General features: G+C 33.0%; 1 pseudogene; it reads right to left on the bottom strand.

Moving 5' to 3' along the window:
• Nucleotides 1-809: 809 nt before the first annotated feature.
• Nucleotides 810-3,499, bottom strand: LOC148611401 (uncharacterized; annotated as a pseudogene).
• Between the last annotated feature and the right edge of the window lie 7,336 nt (nucleotides 3,500-10,835).

Here is a 10,835-nt window from a genome sequence, read left to right as displayed (position 1 = left end):
ATGCATCAGAATCGACTAGCAAAAAAGTCTGCATTGCCCACCTCCAATTTAAAAAAGTACCATCCGAGAAGATTAACTACAAAGTCATGCATAGCATGTAGGCATAGTGGATAGGGGTAACATATCATGACAGTCGTATGACCGACTGAAGATATGGTAGGTTGGTAAGTATGAACATCCAAGAAAAATGGCTTTTAAGATACTGTGAAACACTAATTGTTCGTGATGATCCAATTTTCGTGGATTTCGTGGGTTGCCCAAACCACGAATTTAACAACCCAACGAAAAATGTGTTTTCCAAAACATTGAGAAAGAAGAACATGAGCAAGAGACTGCCCGTATTGACTTGTACAAATGTCAGACCCTGTTCACCTATATTTCAGTGTGAACGTAGTTTAACAATGTTACTTGTACCTGCAGTGAATGAAGGAAGATATACAATCAGTAATAAAACTCCTTAAATGAATAAAAACATAAAAAAGATTTTGTTACTTTATTGAGATGTTCATACTTCCGGTTAAAATAGCATGTATCGGTAAAGTGTTCATTTGAAGTGTATAATTTGCGTTTTGATTATTTTGAGAAAGTCGATCTGGAACAGCAAACAGAGTTTTCATAAAGAGAAAAACTGAAAAAATTGTTTTAATATTTATTGTATTTTTACCATCATATTAATAACAATCTATTTTTGGTGCATATGAGATAAAACATATTTTATAAAGTACTAGACAATGCAATTTTAACACACAAGCACTGATAAATTACAGAAATACTATAAATTTCAACAGCTTATAATGTCAATATCACTTTTAAGAGAGTAAACCAGCTTTACGGAAGCCCATCTGGATCAGGTCGGTACGTGTTGACATTTTCTGGTGAAATAATCCAGTTTGCATGGATGGGTTTTCTCACGGAAGTCTTGGTATCAACCACAACGTTGTTTGATGCATCACCGCCAGTGTCATCTTCTTGCTGCTTCAGTAGTTGCATTACTTCTGATGAGTACCAGTCATGGAAGTGGGCTTTTAGTTCTTCTTTGTACTCTCGGTTGAGTGACAAGTCTAAAGGTTGTAGTTTGTCGGTACAGCTGGTACGAAGAGTGGTACAATGTCGTGTTTCTGTAAGTGGCTGAAAAGTTTTTCACACTGATGAGCCTTGTAAACATCGAATAATGCTATGGCTTTCTGGGTTGTAGTGTTTACCAGTGGCAGCTCGTCGCGGATCTTTTCTACGTATGGTATTATGACTTTGTCAACGTAACGGAACATGGACTCCTCATTACTCCAGTGGGTCTTGGTGTAGGTGATGTCCCAGTTGTCAGGAAAGTCAACACCCTTTGGAAGACAACGGTCGGTTTTGCCTGCGTAAATCAGCTGTGGAGGAAGAAGTGTACCGGATTTGGTTACTGCAAGAAGTAGAGTGATCTGTCGTTTATCGTCTAACCCCGAAATGGTGATCTGTTGAATCCCCTGCTGTTCCATGGTCCAGTCTCCGCCAGGCACAAGTTGACAACCAGTCTGGTCCCAGTTTATGATGAGAGAGTCTGGTACATAGTGCTCCTCTACGACTTTGTTGACTTTTTCCAGGTGGGTTGCTTTAATGTCGTCGAAGTCGGTGGGTAGGTGTTTGAATGCCTTTGTATCCTTTCTTTTCACGAAACCCATACGTTGTAGGATAGATCTGGCTAATGACTTGGTAACGTTGATGTGACCACCATACCGCTGAAGTTTGCTACGGGCAAATTTAGTAACGATTGCTTCTATTGCTGCCATGACGATGCGAGTGTTGATAACGCCACCGTTGAGTCGGACTTTACGGATCCAGTCTTTAACATGGTCGTCTAAGTCACCAAGAGCTAACAGTTTACCACGGGGTGAGTGGATTAGTGAAGAAATCTTGATACCAACTGAAAAAAAGATAACGAAATTTTATTGATAAATTCATTTTGTAATAAATCAAAATAATTCAGTAGTTAATTAAATCCGATCTTAAATTTACTTTAACCGTTAAAATCATAAAAAACTTCAATCACATTAATCCCATAACAATTGTTTATTTAACGGATTATACAATCAGATTTGCAAATAAGTTTGTGCCAGTTTAACACAAATTTGTAACTCGAGGGTAGACAATTCAAAATTGTAAAGAAAAGTAAGAATTTACATTTGGACGTTAAGCCAATGTTGGTGGAATAAAAGGCAAAGACGCAAGAAGGTAAACGAGTAATGATTATTAATTTTAAAATTTTGAAATTATCTTTTTTCTGAACTGGGCTGGGACTGGGCAATCAAGGCAAATATTTTATTGATAAGCACCTTTCTTCTTTAATTTGATATAACTGTCCCGCATGCTGCGGACTGAAGTTTCGCTGACTTTGTGACCAAGGTCGGCGGTGAACTTTCTGGAAGCTTTGGCAACACCATTGTCTACAGCATAACGGGCTATCTTGGCACGAGTATTGTCGTCGTAGGTGTTGTATTCACCTCTCTTTCTTTTGCGTGAAATAGTAGATGGGGAAGCGGCTACCAAAGTATCTACACCGTCATTTGCTGCTTGAAGAACGAGTTGTTCTTTCTGGGTTTTACATTCTGAAGGGTCAGGAAGTCCTGGCGTGGAAGGTTTCGTAACCTTGATGGAACCGGACTTTAACAATGCAGGAAAACATTTTGAAAAATGAATGGATTTTATTTTACATGTAGTTTTAAATAATACCTATCTTAAAATTTTTAAAATATGAACTTTATAAAAATTTGATCATCTCTACTCCATTTAAGTTTTAAAACCAGACAGAAGCTTATGATTAGTGAAACATACATTTCTTTATCACGAATATTATTCATTGGAAACCCTTTAGTAAGCCTTATAGAAACTGTATTCGAAATATAAGTGGCAATTAAACCTTAAACTTGTTACATTCTACTACAAAAATGTTTGGGAAATTTCCCGCCAGAATTTTTACACTATAGCCAGTCACGATATATAGAAAATCCAAAGATGAACATAAAGAGAGTTGATTTTAGGTCGAAACAAATTTTATTTAAACACTTTCATTGATTATCTTGAGAAATATAATTCACCCCTATTATGTTTATTTTAGACAAAACCATACTTAATCCTTCTCATATATATCTGGGTATAAGATATATCTCAAGACGTTTCAAATGGATGTTTTAACTATGCTGTTGATTTGAAATGCTTAATTGAAACCCCTATGCATACTAACACTTATCCTACCGTTTTCTAATCTTAATGTATAAAAATATAGTCCAAGTATCTATAAATGTCACTTGTGGGCAACACGGTTGAATTCACTGACCTTCTGACTACATAAACGAAGCCGTCATGTATGCTGATCCTCAAAATGCTTTTAATCCTCTAGGCATAGATATATTCGACAACCGTAAACAAATATTTCGACAAATACCACCTAAGTAATTATGAACAACGAGACTTAATAAACGAAGCAATCGAGCACAACTATTACAAATCCAACATACATTATAGAACAGTACCAAAGGAGATGATGCTGTGGCTTCAATCGGTATATACCAGTAGCATATATTACATAGGTACAATAAAAATTAAGGAGGTTCTATAAAAAGGTGCCAAGGTGATGTCGGAAGCATTGGGTCTGCCATATTCAAAATAGACACTACATGTAAAATTGAAGAATGGGAATATTTTTATATTGTCCTGGACCAACGAAAATGATGGTCAATGTAGGGAAATAAATCAGTGAACAGTACCAAATTCTGAACTGTTAGGATGAATGAAATCTAAAATTCACTTCCTATTTGGCCAGCATAAATTCATATTGAACTTGTTCGGAACTTTTATCAAAACTGAGAAACATAAATAAAACCGTGGTTTTTGACTAAGCATGTTATTTGTTGTAAAACTTTGTAATCAACCATGTCGCTTTGGTTTATTATTATTATTATTATTGTTGTGGATTTCAAACTTTCCATAAAAAATGAATAATGAATAAGTGAAAAATAGCCAGATTTAAAAGGTAAAAAGGAACTACATTCAAATAAAATAAAAGTAAAAAGTAAAAAAATAAGGAATATCGGCTAAAATATTCGGCCTTACGGCCTCCGTCAGGGGCAAAAAGTATTAATGAGAAAACTGACAACTGCTGACCCACAGACACGTAAAATATCTTGATAGACCATCAATTGTATTTCAAATGCAAAACCTTAAATACAAAATGTCGACAGTTACTGCATTTGCTTTTCAAATTATCGATGTTTTGGGATCTCTAGGAGGGGGAAATAGTTTAACAATTAACAAACTAAAATATGATAATTGACTTCGCAGAAATTCCTTGATGAAGGAAAAACTGTGTTCAAGTTTTGTCTAAGGGTTTTAAAGATAATATCAAAAATGCACAAATTTTGTTACCCTTTTCAGCCGTCGATGTTGACATTTGACCTCAATATTTTGAAAATTGCATCACAGGGAATTTCTTGAATACTTTCAAATTGATATCAATGATAATTATAATTGCATTACAAAGCATGATTCTTTTATTCTTTTTTGGAGAATAGTATACAAGTCGAATTTAGAATAACTATAAATTCGAAAAGAGAGATTAATTGCATTAAATTTCATTAACGTTTTACCTTAATTCAAATTGTACTTTCTATTAGTTTGTATCTTGATGTCTTTTTTATTCTATTGCACTGGTCTGTCCAATGATATCCCTCAGTATCCTATGGTTTTTCCTCTCATCTTTAAAGATTTTTGTGACGAATAAAAGAAGATTTAGGTCACTTCAAACATTCATGATTCACACACAGTCATTCACAAGAATCCAAACAACGATACGACTATTACCATTGCCTAGAGTAGTTCTCAAATATTGGGATTTGGTTTAATTCATCGTTAACACGTACATTTTATTCACATTCCATGCGAGTCAATTTGAAATTTGCAACGTGATAAAGATTTTAATGCGAATCAATTATATTTGCTGTACACATTTTTATCATTTTATTACTTAGTGTTAATTGCAAGTTTTTCATAATGTGCATTTAAATTCGTATTGGAATTCATATCGTCAAATGTTCATTTCTTAGAATTTAATGTAATAGATATAACGGTTTCTAATTGGATCAAGAATTTCGTTTATCATCTCATAGACCAAATTTTGAATTTTGTAATGACTGTGACGTCCTCAAAAATTTTTTTAATGATTAACTCGCAGAATTTTGGTACTTAAATTAAATTATAAGGAATAACTGTCATATTTTTTTGTATTTATTTGAAATAACCTTAATGCCCGTGGTTAATACTTTAAAAAACCTGCATAGTGGGTTATTAAGTGTGCACCACGTAACTGAGGTTATTTCTTCGTTATTTGTTAAATTTGTTTTTTTTTAAAGTTATCAATAATTAATAATGATAAATATTCTCCAGAATAAGGCGTCAAATCCTAAGTAATTTACTCTAGAAGTATTGTCGCTCATCGGCAGACATAGTAGAAAAATCTCGTACGTACGATATTTACCGCTTAGAAGTTATATGTGCCAGAACTTTTATTTGGCATTTTAATTTATAAAAAATATCGAATTGATCACGTAGGAGTTTTCTTTAGATTTTTCAGTATGAAAACTTGCCAATGAAGCATTCAATTACCTGCGTAATGAGTGTTGAAATATCAATTAAACAGCACGTGAAAAAATAAAATAAAATAAAAAGGTAGCTTCCCAAAGCATGAAATGATCACATGGATATAATTAATTCAAATCTGCGTATGCACTTTTTCGACTCACACTAGCAGATAAAGAGTAATCTAGGGAACCAAGGCTAAGGCGGTAATCAAAAGAATGTAATCCAGGGACAAAGACCGGACATGGAAAACAGACATACACAACAAAGAACACAAAGAAACTAAAATCATACATACAAAGTAACAAAAGCAAATGAGCAACTGTGACGCCACTTAAAACTGGGAGCATAAGTTTCAATAACTACCCAGTACTTCACTGTTGGTTATTTAATAAGTTGTGTAGAGCTTAATCTACGAAAACAATTAAGTCTTTATATAATAAAGTTGGTATTAATCGTACAATTTGAATTCGCTTATTATTCTTTCTAATTGGAGTTTGTTTTTTTTTCCATTCTCGATTCCTATATAAAGTACTGTTTCTTGTATGTCTGTTATTTGTGTTCTTTGAAACAAAAGCGTTCATGAAACAAATGGAATCGTGAATTTGCCATAGCATAAAGGATTGATGGACAACAAGACTCGGCAAAATGAAGTTCTGTTCAAAATGGCCTGTGATAAAATTGTCATTATAATATTGAAAGTTTAGAGATGTGTACGTGTATTGAGTATTGTTTTACAACAATTATTGGCATCCCGTCATGTAGAGACAGAATCTAGGACGATGTCCATCGCAGTCTGGTGTAAAATTATTAAAAAATCTTTGAATCTGTTAACCGTAAAGATTACAACGGTTCATGTTATCGGCCAAAAATTGTAATTACTCGCCATACCTAAACAGCAGATTGCATAACAGATTAGACAAGTAAACTGTTAAGTAATCAGAAACCTTTGCTGAGTAACTTTCTTTTAATTGTAGTGACGTCTTAACTACTTTGTTCCAAGATAGTTCAATTTTGGCCAGTAAATTGTTCTTTCTTCATCTGTTGTTTCATTTTAGTTTTGCAGAAATGGGCGAGTATTTCTGATTGTGAATGCATGAGTGACTTTGGTAATAACGTAGAGTAGCTTCTGTCACTTTTATTTTCATAAGCATGTGTATATCGATCATAATTTCAGTTGTGTATTCAACGTTGCATATTACAGTTGAAATACTCGAAATTTGCAGGTATATAAAAATCAACATTTGAGTTAATGCAAAAAATCTTTAGAGTTTTGTCCAATCTGTTCAAAGGTGTCAATGTTAAAGTGGTTTGTTGATACAATTGGTAGATTCAGCAATCTGATGTCATTTTTTCTAGATTATTGTGATGTTCACTATAAAGTTAATTTGCCAATGATAATCGCAGTTATCGTCCTTTTTTGGAGAAACGAAAAAAGTGAATCATTAGGTTTTAATAAAATGTGGCCACGTATTCCATCCTGTTCACTACACTATACACGTAAGGTCAAGCCAGCATACATGCACATAACAAGCACTCAGTGTCAGTTGAACGCTCTTGAATTATTTTCAAAATTGATATAGAGAAAAAATAGAAAAAATAAGAAACTAACAACTACCAAATAATCAAAACAAAATATAAACATAACAAAAAAACAAAAAAAAAAACAACAACAACATAGGCACCAGCAACAACAAAAGATGGTATATGAGCCTTCAATTAACGATAAAAAATTTCCAACACCCGGATTCTGTCATCGATTTGCCGCCTCAATCGATTCGGCTTTAACATATGTGAACAAAATTTTGTATAAGTATATTGTAGTCAAATTCAATTATCTATCAACCCAGATAATCAACCTATTCCGAAAATGTGTACTAAGAGCCAGTATTAAGGAATTAATTGCTACTGCTAACCAATAACATTGCCAGTTTTATTACTCCTTAACCTTTTAGAGTTAAAAATATATATCTTTTCTATAATTTATCATAAATTAAGCTTTCTGTTTTCATTTTGTTGCTTTTTTCAGTATATGGCTCTATCCAGCATTGAACTACGTTAAGAAGTGCAGAAGTATAAATATTTGTTTGACATTAACGGTAGTTGACTCAAGCTGTGTCTGGCAATGCTCTTTCATCAATATAAGGCATCATAATTTTTGATACTTGGTAACCTTATTGAATATTAACATGATTTTAGCCATAATGATTTTTTTTTTAAATATATTACAATGCTTTACCCTATTATCATTAAAACATTAATAAAAGCTACAAGGTGAACTTTTCTGAAAATTTGTTTATTGATTAGCATATGAATAGTCCATATAATATCAGTTTTGTACGAAAATTGGATGATGAATATTTTTTGCAAAATAGAGGTTTTTATATAAGCCAATAGCCGAAAATTACCCCAGTTAGTGTAATATCCTGTACAAATTTAAAGAAAATTAAATGATGGAAAAATTTTGGGGGTACCCCAGGTCTACTACCTTAAGTAATCGCCATATCTATGACGATATTGTTAGTTTGAATAATTCCCGATTGAACCTTGTTTCCCAAAAAGACATCATTTTAATACAAGAAATCATTGACTATATGAAATCGAATACAAACACGTTAGAAAAAAACCGAGGAAGATATTTCATCCTTGTTGAAAGGTGCAACTTTAAACATAAGTTTAAATTAAAATTTTGTGGTATAAAATAAAGGTGATGTTAACATAAAAAAAATCAAAGAAATACGAAAATATGACTTTCAGTGTTTTGGTTACAGTCACAAAATGAATTTCAACTTGCTCTATTTAATACTATCTACAGACATCAACTACCCATTGTGGAATCAAGTTTAATTGAAGATATTTAAAAAAAGTCCCTCGAACAAATCATCAGTTCTCAGTACAGCTGTGACCTGGAATCTACAGAGGTCCAAATGACTTACAGTGGTATAACCGTACAGACCAACAGGCAGAATTATGAAAACCTGAAATATCAATTGCTTACATAGAGGTGATCTCAGATGGTACAATGGCAAGCAATTTGGCAGTGGAACATTAACCATCATGAGCAATGGATATTTTGAAAGGATAATCAAGGGAATCAAGATTCTAGCGGAAATCAAAACAATTTAATCCAGGGACAAAGACAAGACATGGAAAACAGACAAACACAACAAAGAACATAAAGTAACTAAAGTAACACATACAAAATAACAAAAGTAAAAGAACAACTCGGACTCCACTAAAAATATGAGCATGGACCAGGTGCACCGGTAGGGTAAGCGTCCTCTGCTTTTCAAGAAACACCCGGCGAGTTGCTAATAAAAAGTCAAGTCCGGGGTTAATAAAAGAGGACAGAAACACTATATATGACACGTTGAACAAATCAGTTTTCATGGAGCAGATGCATACACCGTAACGATATCATGATGACGACCATAAAACGTCTTAAATGTTGTAGCAACATTAACCTGTTCCAGAAGCCTAATTGTAAGAAGTCTAGGTCGATAAAAAAAGTCTGCGTAGATACGGCAAGGTCTGGCATAACGTATGAGTTGTGATATGAAAACTCCATACGCAGGTGCTATTTTATTATACAGAAATGACAAGAATGCAATATGAAAATTAAAGAGTGGTACCGTACAATGAAATTCTAATTTATGAGGTTGAGGGTAGAGGAATTAAGATTTCTGACCAACATTTGGTTGAAAATACAAAACTACCACTCTTAAAAATATTGCAACATGCTGTATATTGTACAAGTGTTTCAAAGAGTGAACATAGGAAGATCTAAATCTAAAAATAAATTGTATACAATCGAAGTACTCAAAGCCAAAAATATCAAAATAGCCTAAAACCAAATTCAGCTCCAAGACGATGCACCAAGTGCAATGCAAGGAATGAATAATGTATGATATAAATCTGGTCAGATATGTTTGACACCTAGGTTTGCAGTGGCATCGACCCAGTGGTACAAAAATACAATTCATATTAATATTGCAAATATGTTTCTAGAAAAGCAGAGGACGCTTACCCTACCGGTGCACCTGGTCCATGCTCCCAGTTTGTTTTTAGTGGAGTCCGAGTTGCTCATTTACTTTTGTTACTTTGTATGTATGATTTTAGTTACTTTATGTTCTTTGTTGTGTATGTCTGTTTTCCATGTCTGGTCTTTGTCCCTGGATTACACTCTTTTGATTACCGCTATAACCTTGGTTCCCTTGATTACTCTTTCAAGGATTAATCCTACAGCATTGGCATTATAATAAAATATATAGGCGAGAGGGAAGTAATTGACCTTATGGCTTCAGCAAATTCGTAAAGCTACAGTACAGCTTGCAGCATAGTCTGATAAATGCCATGTATACCTCCAATACCTGTCACAACTCTTAGAAGTTTACCTCTATAACTTCTAATATATAAGTGGTATCTCAGGTAAATTTTACTAGTTCACCTAGACAGGTACAAGTAGTATAGGTAAGTTAAATAGGTTTTAAGGGAATTATCAATATTGAGTTATGGTTAATATTTTATGACACAAAACAGGTGATAAATTAATGGTTTATCATATAAGAGCGACAGAAATATTTTCATTCAACAGACTGGTTAATCCTTAAATAAAATAGTGCATAAAATGCAAAAAGTTGCTATTTCCCTTTTCTTTCAATGCAGAAAAATACTTTTATTTATTCAACTTCAAAGGGGAAAAGTAAAAAAGTGATTTAAAAAGTTACAATTTGGTTTTCAAATTTGTACTAAAAATAAAATTTGTAAAGTAAATTAGAATAAAATAATTAAAAAAAGGAATTAAATTAACACAAAATAAAAATTCATGTAAATAAAGGTAATTGCATCAGTGTAAGGTTTTCAAAGAGTTTTAACTCATATTACTGGGTAGTTGGGGGACTGATTGAAGGATGGGCCATAGATTTTAAAGAATTTTTTTCACAAAAGGGGTTGACTACACTTATATACATCTGAAAATAGATGATAAGTACATGATCATTTTTAACACTTAATTTGGAGCGTAGCAAATGTTTTTCTTCTAAAGAGTTAAGACTAAGTTTTTTTATTCAATATTTGATTTTTTTAATAGCAATGCAGTATTATAAGATAATTAAACAGTGGGTACACAATAAACTAAAATAAATTTATAAAGTGGTAGCACGTAATGTTTAAAGTGTTTTTTTAATTTGCCCTCAGGATCATTCGTCATTCATTCCTCTGGT

This window comes from Perna viridis, chromosome 7, assembly GCF_037379345.1.
Source record: "Perna viridis isolate PV_CMFRI_1.1 ecotype Kerala chromosome 7, ASM3737934v1, whole genome shotgun sequence".
NCBI lineage: Eukaryota > Metazoa > Mollusca > Bivalvia > Mytilida > Mytilidae > Perna > Perna viridis.
The sequence above is the reverse complement of the archived record's forward strand: the minus strand, read 5'-3'. Positions and strand labels throughout refer to the sequence as shown.